The sequence below is a fragment of the Alosa alosa genome, chromosome 7, assembly GCF_017589495.1.
Source record: "Alosa alosa isolate M-15738 ecotype Scorff River chromosome 7, AALO_Geno_1.1, whole genome shotgun sequence".
NCBI classification, from domain to species: Eukaryota; Metazoa; Chordata; class Actinopteri; order Clupeiformes; family Clupeidae; genus Alosa; species Alosa alosa.
In genome coordinates this window covers 7,742,050-7,763,086 of record NC_063195.1, presented here as the reverse complement: position 1 = coordinate 7,763,086, position 21,037 = coordinate 7,742,050, and the positions used below count along the sequence as shown (strand labels likewise).

The 21,037-nt window shown below is 40.2% G+C and overlaps 2 protein-coding genes and 1 long non-coding RNA gene across 3 annotated transcripts in view; 2 read left to right on the top strand and 1 right to left on the bottom strand.

Moving 5' to 3' along the window:
* Positions 1-6,539, bottom strand: part of LOC125297343 (zinc finger protein 239-like) — a 28,077-nt gene extending 21,538 nt beyond the window's left edge. Inside the window, exon 1 of the mRNA XM_048247669.1 lies at positions 6,014-6,539. The gene's annotated coding sequence lies outside the window, so the exon portion shown is untranslated. The remainder of the gene's footprint in view (positions 1-6,013) is intronic.
* Positions 1-21,037, top strand: part of LOC125297720 (zinc finger protein 135-like) — a 186,744-nt gene that overhangs the window by 52,187 nt on the left and 113,520 nt on the right. The window lies entirely within an intron of this gene.
* Positions 6,819-8,642, top strand: LOC125297459. The gene is made up of 3 exons (XR_007194050.1): positions 6,819-7,256; positions 7,898-7,963; positions 8,288-8,642. It is a non-coding gene; the product is annotated as an uncharacterized LOC125297459 (long non-coding RNA).

The window sequence follows — 21,037 nt, the reverse complement described above, 5'->3', positions numbered from 1 at the left end:
CAAGTTCATTCAGTACTCCAAAATACTTGAAGAAATTTGATGTCAAATATCAACATAGTGTGCTGAAGGATTATCAAGCATGACAGGCCAGGCACGCGTGTTTTATTTTTATCTTTGTGATTATTCATTCATTTTGTGACTTATGTTGTATTTAATATTCCACTTAAGAAGCTTTAGTCCTTAGGGTGAAAATTTAGATTAATCTAGATTAATTCATTTGAAAATATGAGAAAATGACATTTTTTTTAATGACGGCCCTAATTAAAATATATTCTGTAAAAATTAAGGTGGTGATAATGACCTCATACTCGGTGTTAATGGGTCTAAACAGTGTGGGTTTAGTGATATTTTACCTGATACTGACAAAGTTATGAAGTCGATTTAGGGTGCTGCTCTCATATAGTCTATCTCCGTGTTCCAATACTCGTACCCATACTTCCCGTACTTACTATTTAGGCTGCATCCGAAATGAATGAAGCTTATAGTACGGGAAGTATAGGTATTGGCTGCTTGATTCAAATATGTATGCCAATATGGCCGCACATACTTTTAGAATGCTTTGTGCTTCATCAGTGTCTCAAATTTTTACTTAACCTACTTAGCAGAAACAGCTTTAAAGGGAAACCTGGTAGGATTAGCTATATTTCCCCCTCTGCTGGAGAAATTGTGCATTATGCTATTTGGGAAAAGGTAACAATAAAGCACATGGATTTGTTAGCTAGCGAAACGGTTAGCATAAGTTCAGAAGAACAATGTGGATGTTACAAGGTAAGAAACACGATTTAAAACGAGTTTCTTGTTTCTCACTTCTCTCTCCGGGACGGTAGTCTCAATGTTGGTTTTCCGCCTGGGGACGCGGGAAAAGTCACCATTTTCACCGGAACAGGTCATTTAACCATCCAAATGATTTCTAAATGGGTTTATTACATTGAAATTGCCAAGTTCCAATTGCCAAGTTCCCCTTTAGTGCAATAGTTTGCAGCACATTGATTTTCTCTCTTCTCCTTTTTTTAGGATCCAAGACAAGCAGAGTCACATTTATTGCTACCATTTATTGCTACCAATTAAATACACAGGTTTGTACACTGGTGACAGCATCTGCATCATTTCTAAGATATGTAATGTTATTGGGCATCTTGTAAAGCTAAAAGATGCAAAGTCAAGAAATTAGTGAGGGACACAGAGCAGGATATTCTCTTTGAATATAATTTATCAGCTGCTAATTCCAGTTCTGAAACCACAAATCCTATCACAATCTCTTCTGGTTTCCCAACAGCTTCTGACTTCAGAAACGTATGAAGAAGCCAGACGAGGAGAACACAAATATAACACAACCATGTGTGCAACCACAGAAATTGAATCAGAGGAGGAGAAAGAAGAATGGTAGAAAAAAACCCAAAGTAAGTGATGTTCACTCAAAGTTACTTCTGTTCCCTCACAATTGAACTAGTTATCTATTATTATTTATTATAATTAATAGTAAGGAGGTCACAGCAGCATTATTTTATCTTGACTTTGGCTTGATATAAAATTGACTGATGTGTTTATTTTTATTCAGGCCAAATCCACATATGGATTCTGACTCTGATGAGCCATCTGGTAAAGTCAAGAAAACACGTCTTTCACGCCCGCCTGATGTCAGAGTCCCAGAAGCATGGTCACAACTGGCAAGAAATGGTAAGTCACATGTATCTCTGCCCTGTAACTGATCCTACCTCTTTGTAACATTCAACCCAGGTGGCTCTAAACACCACTGAATTGGATGTATTGTAGAGTTAGATCATGCTTTTAGGTTGAGAGTTGCAAAAATTAATAATGTTTCACACAACTGTTTTGCCCCTTTTGCAGATTTGTTTGCAGGTGCCAGTGCAAATGCATCAGCACATGACCAATTTCACCATGGTAAGCCAGCTACAAGCCAAGAGCTGTTCGCCATCCGGCTGCCCATCACCAAAGAGGAGGACTTTAATGAGGCCGAAGCCCTCTTAAAAACAGAGGCTGTCCGACAAGTCCGGGGGTGGGGTTAGTTTAGTTAATTCGCAATCCGACAAAAGATGGTAATTTGTTTAATAAACTGAGCTCCATTTGTTTATTTGTTAAAAAGATCCCCATTAGCGGTCACCAAAAAAGGGACAAGCTAGTCTTCCTGGGGTCTGCAACAAGAAAATATCAAAATGAGACATTCTGCTTATTAGGCGGGGCCTTACCATCACCAATGAGGAGGACTTTAATGAGGCCAAAGCCCTCTTAAAAACAGACGGAGCCCGACAAAAAGATGGTAATTTGTTTAATAAACTGAGCTGCATAATGAGACATTCTGCATAGTAGGCGGGGCCTTACCAGGCGCTACTGGGCCTTACCGCACACCCCACCCCCTACCCCATAATCCAACAAAACCAACTTTTTTTGAAAGGTCTGACCATGCTGAACATTGATCAGAATGTTAAGTAAGGTATAATGTATAGAACGCCGATCATTATCGGGATTCGCCTTGTGAATCAAGTAGAAAGATTTTGGTCTCTACTATTTAGGGAAAGTCAATATACCACTCAAACCTTACATTTTCTGAAAGCTTATGTCCTCTAGGTCAGGGGTCCCCAACCTTTTATGTACCATGGACCGGTTTGATTCCATTTTTTTTTTTTCACTGACCGGCGGGGGTCGGGGGTTCCGTGTTCCATATGTGTTGTGCATGCATTACTTGAAAAGAACTAGCTCCAGTTATGTATGAACAGTGAAGGTAACGATCTCTTGTGAAAAACGTGAACTTGAAGAAGTGAAAATTGAACAATATGAACTATGAATATTGAACAACTTGAAGCTAAAGTGTGAACATGCTTAACAAAAATATGGGAACAAAACATGGGAACTAAACGTGCATTACTTAATATAATCAGTGTGAGCCCTGCTTGTTTCCCCTGCAACAAGAAGCTTCCATCTGGGGTGATGGAAGACAGTGACACCCTCAGTGTGTTTGAAATGTCCAGTCGACATGCTAATTTGGTCTTAGTTGCAGTCATTGCCGAAAACCCGCCTCGCATAGATACGCGGTGGGAAACGTTTTCAGCACTTTTACGGCTATCTTGGGATATTCTGCTTTGGTTTTGATCCAAAACCCGCCAGAGAGGTTTCCTTATACACACTCTTAAGACCACCATCATTTGCAATTTCGATCAACTGCTCTTCCTCCTGCGCTGACAAGTTAGGACTATTCGATATTGACAAATGGGTTATGGACCCACTCATTGGTTTGCCGTGGATCTTTGAGGATGGGAAGTAACGCCAAACTCATTTGAAAGCTGCACAAGGGATCAAGGCTATGCAGAGAAAGGGCCCTGCCTCAGTCTCTCCCAAAACCCCCACTACTGTTTGGAACATATCAAATACACCCCGTCCCACTCATCGTCCCCACAAATCAAGCTTGCTTTAAATGCAGCGACTTTATCTGCCAGTTTAAAGACAGTCGTCATTCTCCCCTGGAGTGACAGGTTGAGGTCATTAAGCAACCCGAATGTCACACAGGTAAGCGAGTTTTGACACCCAGTCCTCATCACTAAAATGTGCAGCTAACGGTGACTTTTTTTTCTGTAAGAAATCTCTGCAGCGGCTCTCGAACACTCTGGCCAGTGACCTGCTAAAGATACTTGTTTTTTGTTGCCGATTCTAGCAGTTTAGCTAACTTCGTGTGACACTACCGTTCGCCAAGAACCGATCAAGTGAAGTTGTTTCATCGTGAGTGCTGACATGTTGTCTCTGCTTATCTCCCACAGTGTTCTCTTCAGTGTTCTCATAAAACACACACACACACAGCATTCGCATTCACATACACACACACACATACTAGCATTCACACACACACACACACACACACATACTAGCATTCACACCCACACACACACAAGCACACATAGCATTCACACACACACATAGCACCTTGTTCTTCATGTTTTATTCATTGCATTAAAAAAATCAATCTTAAAAATATCTAATAAATGGTTTTATCCATAGAAACGAAATGAATAAAATGTTTCTGTGGTTATTATACAGTTAGTCCTATTGTGGGCGGCACAGTCTTACTGCTAAAGAGTGTATTTCAGTCGAGGTTGATGTTGATTGTTCTGCAAGCTACAATGGCCATCACTCATTGTAATACTTAAATATATATTATGCTCATTAATTCATCTAAATGAATGTTATACCGTTTAGATAATGGTTGAACCAATATTGATTCAGTAACATTATTTCAACATAAAATCAACTAAAATTTAAATGTAGTTTCTCATTTAGATGATGGTTGAATCACCATTGATTCGATATCGATATGGTTGAAGATCCAATGTTGATTCAACAGAAAGTAGAGGGGACACTTTCAACATCGGATCAATGTTAGGCTTCAACGTAGTTTCAACATTTCTGCCAAACCATATTTCAACGTTGACTCAGTTGAATTTTGCTATGTGGGCAGATAGATAATTGCACAAAACTCCCAAGATATCAGAATGTCCAATAAACCATCAGTCCCGGCGGCATGGGGGGGCTTTGGGGGGCCGGGCCCGTCCTGGAAGTCATCTGTGCCCGCCCTGGACGAGCTTGGCTGCTCCAACCAACCACAAACCCATAGATCGATTTTAAACACTTATTAAATTATGGCCTATATTATACGTTTGTCAATCTAGCAAGTAGCAAATAAAACTTGTAAAATCTGTATTATTCCGTAGCTAATCAATCAGGAACATTAGGTAAGCCCATCACCTAAATGGAGAGGTTACGTGGCGCAGTCTACTTCATTTCTGCACTTACCCCTGTCATCCGATGACAAATATAGCTTATAGGCTCGCAGGTAGGCTATATCTCGTATCATAGTTAGTAGAAGTAGGCCTAGTAGTTTCTGGGTTTGTTTGAGAGCGTTAACCTTTACTGTTTTTTTCTTCTGACCTAGTCGGAGAACAGGGAGCTTTACCACTCCAGGGCCGAAGTTATCCGTAACTTCGGTGAACTCCCTAACACTATCTGAAAGTGGTTAGCAAATGAACGAGGATTTTGGTTTTATCTGCGGATTTATTTTTGCATTATTTTGAATATGACTAGCTCCAGTCTCAACAGCACATACTTTTTCAACACGCATCTCAGTTCTAACACACATCCCCTCTCGCTTTCTCTCTCTCCATCCCTGCACACGGTGCTCTCTTAAAGGAGCTGCACCATTTTACAACAATTGCATTTACATTTTCATATTAGAATGTTTTGTCAAGTGTAAGCTTAAACTACCGTGATCAATTTAAGTTCCCGTGCCCCCCCCCCGGAAAAGTGTAATGCCCGTCCGTGAATTTGTGTCTGGCGCCGGGTGTGTAAACCATGCCTTAATGATCTGTTTTGGCAAAAGGTAGGCCACTACAGAGGTAGAGGATCGGGCATTGTAATGCAGCATAAGTACATTCGTCAAACTAAGCTAGCAGTTGTGTAGGCAAGCATGCGTGGCCAAGCCTTGAAACTCATTTGGACATCACACACACACAAAAAAACAGATGATATGACACTTTAAAGACATCAACATGTGCTAAATAGCCCATTTAATAGCCCATGGCTGAATGAAAGTAGCCTAATGACAATTAGATAGGCTGTAGGCTAGGCCACACAATATCAAAACATAGAAGCCAAATTGCATAATCGCAGGCTTATACGTACTCGACCACCAGTGGTCGTCGAAATTGTGACGTTTTTCCACAGTAACCCATATCAACATTCAAAAACGTGTTAAAATGTTCAGTTCCATTTGATTCACGTTAACCTCCGTTTATATTCACGCTAAACTCCACTCGACTCCACCCATGGAAACTAATCTCAGAAAACGTAGGCTATCATCATGGTAACAGCGATCCGCTTTTTTGGCGATTTTTAAAAGCGTCTGCTACCTCGAAAACGTAGCTTACGTTCACCAGACTGATACAATCCATTTCTGATGTCGTTGGACAAAGAGGAAGCGAGATGTTACATTATTATATGGAGAACATACCTCAAATAGATTTATACAAGTAGATCGTTCTTTCGGACCAATCTCCTACGGTGTCGCACAATAGCAAAACAAACTTTCTCGTGGATCTTCAAAATTTCTTCTGTTATGATGGTTGGTCCACCAACAAGATTAGGACGAACTACTGCCATCTTCTGGACTGGAGTTTCAAAGCAGGAAAATGTGATCTTAACTATTTCCTTACCATCTCTCATACACGTTCCACTGTTGGCTATACTGCAAATTAGTAGGCTATTTTGCGATGTTATTTTTACTCACGTAAATGCATATCGCATTTGAAAACGCAACTACATTATTGAATGCTTTCAGCGAATATTAGGCTACATAAGAAGTTGAATGCCATGTCACTGGCTACGTTTCCGTACCCCATATTCCAATTAAGGAGGACCATATTCTGGTTATGGCAATATTCAGAATACGTCATGTGCTTATGTAGGCTAACGAACAGAATAGGCTATTTACGCAAGGTAATCAGCATGCTGAATAAAGCACTAACATGCAGACGTAGTATTCTCATACACACATGTGATATATGACAATATATTTAAATTACATACATAAATATGTTAATGTATGTCTCAAGTCACATATAGGCTATACACATAAATATCAAATATATTTCAAAATATAGCAAAATTGGCCGTTTTTATATGTCACATATATTTTTTCAGTCTATATTTTTCAGTCCTCTTTTCATTTGCATTTAGTATTTTAATAGGCATAGCACATACCTTTTGTCTTCTCCCTCTGCATATGGTTGACTAGCAGGCCATATTCATATAATTATGCTTATTCCTTCAAGAAGTTTGGAATCCCTCTCAGTCATTTATCTGATGCTAAACTTTATGTCTGATGGTAAACTTTTCAAAAACTAAACTAGATGAGGAGGTGTTTGAAGAGGTAACCACAATCTTGGTCGTGTTTACAAATTCTCCTTTGACAGTACACCTGAAGGTAGGTAGGCTACTCCTAATAAGGAGGACATCAGTGAGCAGACTTAAAAACTCCTGATTTGATTGAATGCACATCTCAGGTTGACAGAACAAAGTGGAAATAGGCATTCAAGGCGCTGCTAGCCCAACAGATTTTCCATTTATGGGACAATGAATAATCTTTCTAATTCTGCAGATTTTGATACTGAGGTGATGCAGGTTTGCCAAGAAAGTTCCATCCTGGATGTTGATGTCGTTTTGAATATTGACAGCCCCCTGCAGATGCACTCAAGGTCAGGCAATAAAGCCATTGTAAGAGATTTTTTTTATTATTATTAAGATAGTGTCCTTGTTCCATTTCTAACAACATATTTGTTGCATAGAAGTGCAACTGTGGAGAAATGTGAACCTTAGGGTCACCCTGACCAAATCTGTTACACTACTTACACCACAGGATGGCGCTCCAAACAAAATAAGACATAAAGTCTTTGCACAGCTAGCTAACCTGTTCATCACATGATCCAACACAAATGCAATGCAAAACGCATGCATTGACTTTTGTATTTCTCGTCTTTGATAGTCATAGAGGACATTCTGAAACAGAGGCCTGGAGAAGACCAGATCATAAAAGAATACCGAATGACAAATAAACTTACAGATGCTACTAGACAGAAACTGGTCAAAATCCATGGTCTAATAATTTCTATAACATAACATTGGAACACTATCATCCAAAGTGAATCTCAATATGCTCAATGTGGGGTTCACAAGACTGGAATGTTTTTGCAGAGATAGCCACCCAAAGAACCCTCTCGTCACCATCTAATCACCACACATGCAGTATGCTCATTTTCTTCACCCCTCACCTGTTAGCTCTGTATGCTGTATTGCAAGAAAGAAGTCCATGTTAATGACATGATCTTTATGCTTTTAGCACATCACCATCAAGAAGTGTGAAGGAACTGTATGCTAAGGGACCCCTTTTTTTGAAAAGGGTTGTGTGAGTATACTTGTCCTTTACCCTCCACCCCCAAAGAAACTAATTTATCAACCAGCTGACTCCAAACTAATTATGTAATTTCAAGTTAATTTAAAATTAACATTTAAAATGATCTACTATGATTAAGCCTATTTATTAAAGCTTTTTATTTTTACTTTTTTGAAGAGTGCCTTGGACAATCCATCTTTAGACATATATGTTTTTTTCTACCAAAGAGCACCTTCACAAATACTTCAAGTTACCAGTGGTATTACGCCTCAGCCCTCCAAACTCGTTCCATTAATTTCAATTATGTTTGACTCAATCCTTTATATTGCTGTATAGGAACATTTCTATGACTCTGACAGTGGAACAGGACACTTCGCCTGGGGCATCAAGACAGTTCAAAATAGAGCCTCAGTGGATCAACCAACTCCGATACAGAACAGGACACCTTGCCTGGGGCATCAAGACAGTTCAAAAGAAAGCCTCAGAGGATCAAGCAACTCCGACACAGAACAAAAGACGTAAGGGAGGACCTGCCTCTGAACGAGATGTGACAGAGCCAGAGCTTAATGAAGAACAGCTGAAAGAAGCAATACCTCTCATGGAGCATGCAACCTGAAGAGGTGGTGTAAATCAAAATGAAGCAAACATTTGTTCATCGTCAGAAAATGGTCCATGACTCTCACCAGTCAACTGATGTGCCGTCAACATTTATTCATTTTGTTGATGTTAAAGGTCTGGTAAGTAAAATTCTCAATGGACATTGGTTCCCAAGTTTTATATGTGTAGTGACTGTAGTTATATTACTTTGATCATACACTAGGTAGGAGCTTTGAATTTTTGCTTGTTTAACCCTTAGAACCCGATTGACGCAAAGTGCGTCAAAAAACACACCCTTTCTTCTCTGTTACATTGCTCCGGTGTTACCAGATATACGGTTTCTGAGATTCTGAGTTTCCATGGGTGGAGTTTAGCGTGAATATTTATAAACGGAGGTTGTCGTGTGTGCGCGCCTAGAGACCATTCATGAAGCATGAATCAAATGGAACTGAAAATGTTGGTAGAAGACTACAGCAATTTTAACATGTTTTTGAATGTTGATATGGGTTATTGTGGAAAAACGTGACAATTTCGGCGACCACTGGTGGTCGAGTAAATGTACGGTTATGCAATTTGGAGTCTATGTTTTGATCTTGTGTAGCCTACAGCCTATCAAATTGTCATTACTTCCATTTAGCCTTGTTTAAATGGGCTATTTAGCACTTAAAGTTGTAATGTCAGGGACATCATGGTAGATGTCTTTAAAGAGCAGTTTGCAGATTGAATTTATAACTGAATTAATACTTAATCTTGTCTGAAGAGGTCTTTTAAAAACACATATGTAGACATTACTACGTGACACAAAACCTAAAATCGAAATGTTGATGAAAATGTGCTTATTTTAAGCTAAGCTCTGGAATACGCCTTTCCCGCTATAGCAACGCGTCATATGACGTAGGCCGAGGCAAATAAGAGCTCGCGTTCAGCTCTCATTGTGGATGTCGATGTAGTTAGAGCAGTAGTGAGAGACAGAGCGAGAGATAGAGAAAGTTTTAGATCGAGTTTTAGAGAAGTCATAATGGTCAATTATTGTGTTAATGCTGGTTGCACGAATTCCAGCCTGTCAGGACATCATGTCCATCATTTTCTTTCTAGGAAAAGCAAGGCTTTTCGTTCTTGGGTGCGTTTTGTGCAGGTGAAGAGAGCAGACTTCACTGCTGCTTCTGTCACCACACACTCGGTCGTTTGTGGCGCACATTTCACTCCGGAGAATTATCGACCTGGGGTTTCTAGAAAGTGTTGTTTGCTAACTTGCGTCGTAACCTTGGTAGTTCGCTCTATCGTTCTTGGATTTGGTGTTTCTAGAAAAGGTAGTTCGAACTCTCAATTGCAAACAAGGACGCAAAGTTTGGTCGTTTGAACTACTGCCCTTCGGCAGTCGCACTTGTGTCGTTCCTTGGTAGTTTCCCAGTTGGTGTTCTGAGCGCCTAACCAAAAATCACAACTGCCTAACCAAAAGTTGCTAAGTGGATGTTTATCTCGTGACTCAATGATCGATCTATCATGTAGCTTTATTTTGATTAAGAGACTGACTCGGCTCATTCTTGCTATTTATGTTAATTTGAGTATTGCCTTGCTTTTTGATAAGCTAGTATTATAATCTTCACAGATTCCTAAAATCAGCACAGTGATAAATGATGTAGTGGCTAGAGCATGTGACTTGTTATCTCAGCGTTGTAGGTTCGATTTTCTTATGTGAGATTGTCCTTGCTTCTCGCTACCTGCAGGTGAACTGTGACACGTAGATTCAATTGTTTTGCCTTATACCTTATACCTGATGTAGAGTAACTATATACATAAATGTGTATGGTCAAAACCTATATTGTTGTCTCGTAGGCCTACTCTTCAGAGGTGAAAAGAAGAGATAGGATGCGAACTCCGGCCGAGCGCGCAGTACACCTACGCACTGTCCTTAAGCCACGAGCCAGTTGATAAAATTAGCGATTCCATAGATATTTAACACAAATAATGACTCATATTGGTCGTCTTAAGTTAACTGTTTTATATGCTTGCAATAGGTTTAGGTTTTTGCTGATGGCAATGGCAATGCCAGCATTAATCATTTGGAAAAAATGTTGACATAGGCCATGACAGAAAATTTCTAGGGGGTGGGGTATTACACGTTGCCACTGTTTCCACCAATGATATGTATCGCTGCATCATCAACAACATTGTTGGAACTACGGTGTTCAAACATCGGAGGTAGCGAATTGCGACACAGGTACGATGCTTTCTGGAAACAGGTGTAACCAGGCTTGGAATTTCACCATTTTAGGGGCAAGGCCACTTGGCCTTCAGTTGGGCATATTTGGTGGGGGGCACAAAGGCCACATGTCAGGGCACAAAGGCCAAAGTTAACTATACAGTAGTAGGCTCTAAAAATGATCAAAATTGTATTTAGCCTATTCACAGCAGTAGACCTGCATCACTGTATGAAACATTACAAAAACATGAAACATTACATAGAACTATAGTTCAGCTGGATATTCTGTTAGGCAGCATTAAAAAACGGGGTTTAAGCATAACTGACGGATAGCAGGCTTATAGCCTCGTTTACGTGGGTTCAATTTGTTCCTGCTGCTCATTGTCAAAACTCAAAAATCGAAAGCATGACAGAGGAAGAGGGCACCACTAGGCCTACTTCAGTTGTTAGCCTACATTCAGAACCAAGAAACTGACATCTGGAGTCTTTCTCGGGTGTGTGTGCCTTTTGTGAGACAGAAAGAAAAACTGAATAGGCTATCCCTCCTGCATGCGGACTTTAGCGGGACATCATGTTACAGATGCGGGCGGGAGCGGGACAGAATATTGCGGGAGCGGGAAAATCATCTGAAAATCTGAAAAATCAGTCCCGCGCAGACCTCTACTTCCACCTGATTCTGGCACGGACGGGACTGGAGCATAGACATAATATACATAGACGCCGCATTGGCTGCTGGAAACAAGAAATGCGGCCGCCATCTTGGACCGGTCATACTCCTCGTTGCGTTGCAGCAGAAGACACAAGATGACAGCACTGTGCAGCATGTTCCTTCTCAAATCGGGCGACCATACTGGGGATTTACTTTTCACAAGTAAGATTTAACATAACCGTACTATTGGTTGTATTTTGTGAATAGAATATTACCAGAGAGCTGAGAAGGAGCAATCTGTGATATTACTGTATGAAAATCGTAGCCATCTAGCTAGGGCTATGTTTACTCGGTGTTCACCCGCTATGAACTGAGACTTGATAAGTCATATTCCATAACACTGACTTAGATTACAACTGACACAAGAAGGCTATTGTAGAAATAAATCATACTAGATTTGGCCGGCGAATTTTACACAAGTGGCATAGACTAGCCTATTGGGCAATCGCTAGCTGCTACTTGTAGCCTAAGTGTGTTGGTGTGTAGTGTGTAGCCTCACTATTTCCTGAATAAAGTAACTTTTCAATAGCTCAACTTCTTTATTTATCAAGTAGCTTAGCCAGACAAGCTACACTTTTCTTGTCATGTGAAATTAGCACAATTTAAAGTAGCTTCCTATGTAGTGAACTAGCCTACTGCTGTGTTTGTGTTAGGCTACTAATACATTTGACTGGGTTGTAGTTTTGTGTAGTGTTTTATTCATGGCAGAGTAACTGATAGTTTAGCTCACTAAAATTTCGAAGTAGCTTGCCCAACACTGTATTATTCACATGTAATTTACCCTAACAAGAATAAGATGCCTCTCAAATTCCTTTTCATTCATTTATTTATTATTTTGTATCTCTCCAGAACAACTGCCTTGTTCAAGAAGACTGTGAATGAACTGAACGGTCTCCTCACACCCCTGAACTGAGGAAGGTGCTCTTCATTGCAGTACTGCAGGGCATCTGCTACACTGTGACTGAATGTTTGATTTATGAGCTCCACCTTCATCACCTGCATTACGCCACTCTGTGTCCTATTTTCCCATCGCCTGGTTGACTCAGTCCTCTTTTATGGAGTTTACCCAGTTTACTATGCCATCTTATTTGCCCACCTGCTGTCTGAAGCACTTTTGTTCTCAGCCAAAGTGTACCCAAGCAATTTTAGCAAGGTGGGAACATACAAAATGACATGCACCAGTTGTCAAAATCATAGAACCAACTGCATGACGGTAACTCTGTCTTACTGAGCCTGTGAAGACACTCCCTGATTCTTTACTGATTGCAATGAACGGGTTGATCTTAGCAGTTTCTAAAATGTTTCTTAATTCCTTTTTATTTAATCTCTTCATTGGGGCTGGAACCTTTCTGTGAACTGTAAATAACAGATGCTGTTGATGAACCCATTGACACTGTACAAGGACAAGTCACCTTTTTGTCTTGAATTGATGAACTGTTACACTTACTATGCCAAACCAATGTCTGTTTTTAAGGATCAGAAACAAACCTACAAACTTGCACTTTACAATATTTATGGAACTTGTCTAACAAATGCTGTTGATATTGAACCCAGTTACTCCATTTCCTTTATGCCACACCAATGTCTGTTCATCACTTTATTTTTGATGGCACTGAACTGAAAATGTTAATGGATTCTTTTCTGTAAATTTAACTCATTAAAACTTGTATCAAACCAGTTTTTGTCTATGCTGTCAAACGTGGATTAGTTATGTTCCCAGTTTTTATATTGGATGTAATCACTTTATAATATATCATATATCAGAATATTCTATTACTGTTAAGCCCACTATGAATATTAAAATACACACAACCATGTTTCCTGTATCATACAGCTTTTCTACTGGGAGGTTTAGAACTTATTCTGAGTGAATTTACCCAAGTTTGTCACTAAACCACATAGGCCTACTTGGAATACCCCTCAGATGTCTGAATGGCACTGATCTCACTTAAATGTTTATGGAACCTTTCTGTGGACTGTGAATAATGCTGTTGATGGAACTTTTCTGTCAACTGTGAACTATATTTAACTCATTAAACTTGTATCAAACTAGTTTTGTCTATGCTGTCAAACATGGATTATGTTCCCAGTTTTGATATCGGACGTCAGGTCACTTTATATCATATATCAGAATATTCTATTACTGTTAAACCCACTATGAATATTAAAATACGCTAAATCATGTGTCCTGTATCATAGCTACATGTATGACCTTTGCAGCAAAAAAAAAAAACGCTGAGAATCTGTTCCGTATTCAGTGAGATATGATTAATTAAGTGCGCTGACAGCTCATCTAACCGGCCAAACAGATTACAGTGAGTGGAGTGGATGACCGGTCCAAGATGGCGGCTCCAAATCTCGTCAGCGCTAGTAAGGAGTAGCGGTCGATGCGGCGTCTATGTATATTATGTCTGTGGACTGGAGGACCAAGTGATAACATTAGCACTAACGTTAGCAGACATTCTGTGCATCGAAAACGAGCTCTTAGCAGAGTAAGTCTTACTTCTAATTATTTTAACTCTTAATTTGTGTGATTTCGTAATGTTTTAGTCTAATCATTTCAGTGATTCCACCGTGTATGCTTTTGGGAAATCCACCATCTAGCCACATTCATGTAATCTTGGCTATTGCATTAGCAAACATTTTGGTAGCTGATGAGTTGATGACAGGAGTAGCTAAAATGGCCAATCATATGGATAAAAAAATGCGTTGATTGTGGAAATTCTTAGCATCAGTACTTCGGTACAATAATACAGAGAGAGGGAGAGAGACTGAGCTTTAGGACAGATTGTCGTTAATTGTCTGCCTTCTGACATGAATTTAGCAGTTTGCACAATGCTATAGCTATTGGCAGGCAGCTAGCCCAACTGTCCCGTTTCCCCCGCATTTCAGTTCAAACTGTTCTCCCGCCCTCCTCCCGTCTGATTTTGTATCCCGTAAGCTACTCTCCGGTAAATTGCAAGGTCCAAATATTACTCTATAATAATCATCTGCAGAAATCCCCTAGATTCAAATGTTGACAGGTATAGGCTCTCATTACGAATCTTCTTACCATAGAAATCAAATTATACATAATTGAAAATGCACCTCACTAGTTAACTAGTTGCAGTAGGTCAATGTCACTAGTTAACTAGTGAACCATAAATGGCTTACTAGCTAGCTAGGTGATGGCAGTAGGCTCACTAGGTAACTAGTTGATGCATCATTTGTCCAAACTAGTTAACTAGTGAGGTCATAAATGTATACTAGTAAACTAGCTCAAAATTCACACTAGTCAACTAGTGGCGCAGAATTCAAATTAGGAGCAGAGAATTCTGGAAATGTAGGTTTTCTATTGGCTCTCTATGTCCAAATAGAACATGACAACCAATCACAGTGCAGAATTTCACGATATCCCACCCACAACATTTGCATGTGGCACCCCACACAGCAAAAGGACTCCGCGGCGGTATGACGGCTTCCGGAACGGACCCGCGAAACGGACCCGTATCGGAGTCCAGATGCTCTCAGGAACGGATCCGCTACGAAGGCGGATCGCGGACCCGCCGTGGCTCCGCACTGCATCCACTCCGCATCCGCGATTAAAACCTTACCTCCGCCGGGCGGTCCGTTTGGGATCCGCAAATCGATACATACATCCGCCCAGGACCCATAGAACGGACTCAAAGGCTCATCTGGCCCGGGTCCGTTTTGGATCCGTTTATCTCATTTTCAAAATTCCTTCTGTTCTTGCTATAGGATAAAACTAGGCAACTATAGGATAAAAGTACAACTATCACTAGGCCTAGCCTAGGCTACTACAGCAATATAGGCCTACAATTAATCTGCATTGCCTCATATTTTTAACTTAACAATACTGTCAATAAACCTAACAGAAAAGGTTTAAGTCAAGACATCAATTTACTGTACAAACGTGATCACTACTCAATGGAAATATAAAATGGACATTTATGGAAAGTTACAGGTTATAAGCTATTCTGTTTTTGTTAAGTAGCCTACATTGCCTATAGGCTACTTTACATTCATTTTGTGGTCAAAACCTAATTTAGTGCTTTATAGGCCTAAGTCAGTGCAGACATGAAATATTTTATCTAATAGGCTACAACTTCAATGAAATACTGCGCTATGCACAGCTAAAATATCAGAAAATGAATAACTGGTGAATGACAATAAGTTCAATAAAAAGATTGTTTAATGCTTATTTCTCCTATTACTCCATTTGTGTGGATGGAGGCGGAACACATCTCCTCGTTGCCCGATCCACCGCCGGTTGAAACACCGGATTGCGTGTTTGGTGACCTCAGTGTCCGTGGCAGACCATGTCACCATGTTTTTCCTCACAGCACCTGTAATCAAACAGACAGATATGTTTATGTTTATGGTATGTAGCATCCAAAGCCAAGTATGCTTACACAATACAATATATGAGATAGGTATTAAGGAGATTAAATTTAAAAAGAAACATGACTTACAAAGCTCCTCTGTTTGCTGCACGTTGAGGGCTGGTGTGGGGGTGGAGGGAGTTGAGGAGGGACTGCCGTTCCTGGCCCATAGTGAGGTGGGCGGTGTGCGAGAGGGGGAAATTATTTTTATTAAATGGTAGTATAAAATTGTAAAATTGTATTAAATTGTAAATTTTTTTATTAAATCTGTTAACCATGACTGATAATACACATGGGGCCTTTCTATTCACTAATATTTCAGAGATCAGTCCCTACCTTGAGTAACTCTCCGTATGTTAAATGCAGGTGCAGGTGCAGGGAATTGAGGTGGTGAAGAGTGTTGCGGTCCTGCCCCATGGTGAGGTGCTAAGGGAGATAAATGGTTGTGATCTGTTAACCATGGTAGGCTGAGAGCTACAGGGCCAAACAATGGCAAACAAAAACAAATCTCTGGTCATGGTGGACATGAATTTGTATGTTTCAATATTTTGGTATGCACTATCTATATCAACTCCATGAATGGATTGACATTGAAATCAATGTGTTTCAATACAATCTGATAATAATGAATGAACTTTTCAGGCAATATTGCATGAATGCAGATGTTTTAACTGACAAAATATTTGGCTGAGATTTTGAAAGTAATGGATAAAGTATGCAGAAAATCTCAGATGGTAATGCAGATGCAATCTGTTGATCTGACATGGAGTGACTACTGCTGTGTTAATATAGATGGGGCCACTGTATTCAATATTATTTCAGAGATCAGTCTTTACCTTAACAGTTTTCTCCAGGTTGAGGGGTAGTGACTCGGCTGGCTGGCACTCGGCGAGATGGTAGAGCTGGAGGAATAGATACAAAGAGAGGGGAATGTCTTTAGCACTAAGAATGTTAACCATATCTCTAATATTAATATTATGATTTAGTTATTTCAATGTTAAGAGATTATTACTTACTTTGCCAGTGCAATTGGCTTGGGCTTGAGGCTTCAACTGATATACCAGGCGAGTTGAAAGGTACCTCAGAGATGCAAAGTCACCATTTTCTGGCTCTTCACTGTCATCAGAGTCCCCGAAACGATGGCTGTTACATAACGATATCATTATGGTTATTGCAATCCCAAAATTTCCAAATATACATATAGTACAAGCATCTCTGGTCTATTTTGGAATGCTACGGGAATGTGTTCACATTACATTTTAACAACCCAGAAAGTATCTTACTTGATCAAACAAACCCAACAGAGGCAATCGTAACGTTAGATGCTAGAATCCAGCCGATAAAAGTTGACGCTGCAGAACAAACAAAATAGAAGATGGGGACCAAGTTCCATACAGTTAAGTTACGTTAGCATAATAAATCACAAACCGATGCCAATAGTTGTCTGAACCGACTTAAACAGTGATTAAAATGCCGAGGCTTTCATTACAAAGATCGCAGATAGACACTAAAGTTACGTGTGAGACCAAACTTGGCAAAATGCAAATGTTAATGCACAGCTAGCTAGAGGCTAGGGCTAAATCATTATCAGTGAGTCAACATGCTAAAGTTGTAGGTAGCCATCATAGCAGAGTGCGTCACTGACTTCATTGACTGAAATACCAGTGCCAATATCACCTTAATCAAGGTTTGCATCGCAAACATGATTTCAATGTATAGCACTAATAGACATTAGCAATAACTTATGCAATTGCGCCTAGCAGCATGCTAGCTAGCAGCTATATGCCGCTAGCATAGTAGCACTATATGGACAACAGCGACACATTAAAACAGACAAGACCAGACTAATGTTAAATAACAATGTGTGTTTTTTTAAATCACACTACCATAACATATTCTGCCGAAATTGCTATCCCATTTTAAATCAGATAGGCTACAGACTCGTATGAGCATCGCAGCTAACAATAACGTTAACTGTGCACAAACTGTTGCACAAAATGACAAACGTCTCTGGTTGCACTAACGTTAACGTTAGTCCTAATATCAAACAATGTCATTACAATTAATAAACATGATGATTATAAAACCACAAAGGCCAATGTTTAGCTATTGTGAATGTCGCAATATATTAATAAATATCACTTACTCGAGAGGGTTCAGCGCAACTGTGTCCCAGCAAAGAAAATATCCACTAGTATGACTCTTCTTGGCTCTTGGTGTACAGTCATGTTCAACCGTTACAGTAAATGCGTGTCATACCGCGATCCGACATGGGTCCACTCAGGATCCGCTGTTTGACAGTAGAATTTACGGGGCCGCCTGGAGGCGGAACTGATCCTCTGTGCGGCACCAAAACGAATGCGACAGTCACGCGGGTTTGGCGTCTTGAAGGCGGATCCGCCTAGGAGTCTACTGCTGTGTGGGACACAAGTTAACATGCTGGCCAAAGGTACTCTATAGCTAGTAAACTAGTGGCTTCAGTGTGACACTTACATGTAAACTAGTGAAGGCAGAACTGCTCACTAGTTAACTAGTGAGGTCTAAAAAGTGTCACTAGTTTACTAGTGTACACCAAAACACCCACTAGTGAACTAGTGATGGCAATTTCCATTCGACTAGTTAACTAGTGAGGTGCAAAAAGTGTCACTAGTTTACTAGTGTGTCTCAAAATGCCCACTAGTTAACTAGTGAAGGCCATTTCAGCCCCACTAGTTAACTAGTGAGATGCCAAAATGGTCACTTGTTAACATGTAAAGGCCAAAATACCCACTAGTTTACTAGTGAGGGTGCTGTGGGCCTTACTAGTTAACTAGTGGCATGCATATTTTGTTCACTAGGTAACTAGTTACACCTAAAAACAAACAAGCTGACTGTTTTTGTCCACTAGTTAACTAGTGGAACAATTTAAGTCTCACTAGTTTGCATGTGTGGCAGTGAAACAGCTAGTAAAGCAGCTAGTAAACTAGCCTTCAACTAGCTGACTGGTATGCATTTTGGCCTTTACTAGTTAAAGGAGAATTCTGGTGTGATATTGACCTAAAGTGTATTGAAACATGATACCGAGTGTGAACGTATGTCAAAATAATTCAGTGGAAATGCATGGATTTCAGTTTCTTCCAGCAACTGGAATCCATGCATTTCCACTGAATTATTTTTGGAATCTGATCCCTTATCATACCTGTTCATTCTTACTCGTTGCTCGACTTATCGTGACTAAATTCAAGATGGCTGCAAACGCTAAACTTCGTGAAGATACTGTCTGTATAAATCGTCTTGTAAGTAAACTACCACTGCTTTTTCAAAGTTCTCAATGTCTCGTTTTAAATGTCAGGGCCCTCGGAAGTCGACCAATGAAGCGTGGAGATACATTGAGCCTCGTAAATGGGTGTAAAACAGTGATTTATTTGCATGGCTAGCCCGATGCCGAAGCACCACTATTGAAAAAGCTGTTGGTAGCATCGGCTAACTAGCGCCAGATTTTGGAGTGCAGGGGACAAGCCTAGATTGGGCTATGAGACATATGTTCACACTCGGTATCATGTTTCAATACACTTTAGGTCAATATCACACCGGAATTCTCCTTTAACTAGTGGACATTTCTGGCTCTCACTAGTTAACTAGTGAAGCTAATATGTATTTAGTAATTAACTAGTGGGCATTTATGCTGTCACTAGTTAACTAGTGCGCACAAACATGGCTCACTAGTTAACTAGTTGACAAAAATGGCTTGCATGTTGGACTGATATCAAGATATCAGAATAAATGCTCAAGCGGCTGGCCAAATTACATAGAAGTTAACAAGTGGGAATTTGACATTAAGCAGTCAGCTAGTAAACATTTTTGTACCTTACTAGTTGACTAGTAAAATATGAAACATATGAACTAGTTAACTAGAGAGAATTTGGGCCTTACTAGTTAACTAGTGAGCATTTTGGCTGTCACTAGTTAACTAGTTCACACAGAAATGGCTCACTAGTTAACTAGTGGACAGAAATGGCTTGCATGTACATGACAATTATGCCTGATATCAAGATATCTGAATAAATGCTCAATCGGCTTGCCATAGGTTTCTTCATTCACATCCATTGTAACTTGAGCTTGAACTTGAGCAGACTCCCTCGCCCATCGTCACTTCCGTTCAGTGCTTTATCGATGCAGAAGTTATTTTATCACAATTTATCTCAAAATATCGTTAATGGCATAGTTATACATTTCTCCATTTCTGAAAATCTAGTTGTTTTATCATCAACATACACTACGTTATATAGGGGTGTCCAACATGCACGTTGGTCTTTAACGTGTCAGTACATCATCTGTTTTTTTGTGTGCGATGTCCAATGAGTTTCGAGGTTTGGTCACACATGCTTGCTTGCACAAACATGCTAACCTAGTTTGACAAATTTACTTGTGCTGCATTACAATGCCCATGTAACCTGCGTTGTGTTGAACCTGCGTGATTCAGCCCTGCACACAAACCCGCGAACAGCAGCACCTCAGATCTGGAGGCGAGTGTGCTGACAGTTGAGCCAATAGCCCAGACTACTGGCTCGCATGCCAGCAGCACTCTTGAGGCGTCAGGGAGTGAGGTTTACCAACGTTCCACAAGCACAGCTAAGCTAGCTGGCATCCGTTACACTCACCCCCCTAAACCTCACTCCCGATCCGGGTCACGGCACCAATGTAACCTGTGTTGTGTTGAACCTGCGCGATTCAGCCCTCGGATCGGGAGGCGAGCATGCTGACAGTTGAGCGAATAGCCCAGGCTACTGGCTCGCATGCCAGCAGCATTCTTGAGGCGTCAGGGAGTGAGGTTTACCAACGTTCCACAAGCACAGCTAAGCTAGCTGGCACCCGATACATTTGCTCATTACTTGTTAGTTTTTTAAAAAGTAACGTGTCACTTTACTTAGTTACCCTCTTTGGAAAGTAACTTTTACATTACTCGTTACATTTGTTTTTCGATTTTGGGCAGAATCCAATATCTGTTCCTAAATGTGTAGGCCTACATAAGGATTGGAAGACATAACATGTATTTCTTTTGTGCTCTTTATTATAAAAAAATGCCCTCCCTCATGCAAGCAACATACACTGGTAGGCAAATGGAAATAATATTGACATGCTATTTAATTAAATTTAATTTGAATGCCTGAATGTAAGGATTCAAGAAACACAATACCTGCTTTTGTGAATGGTAA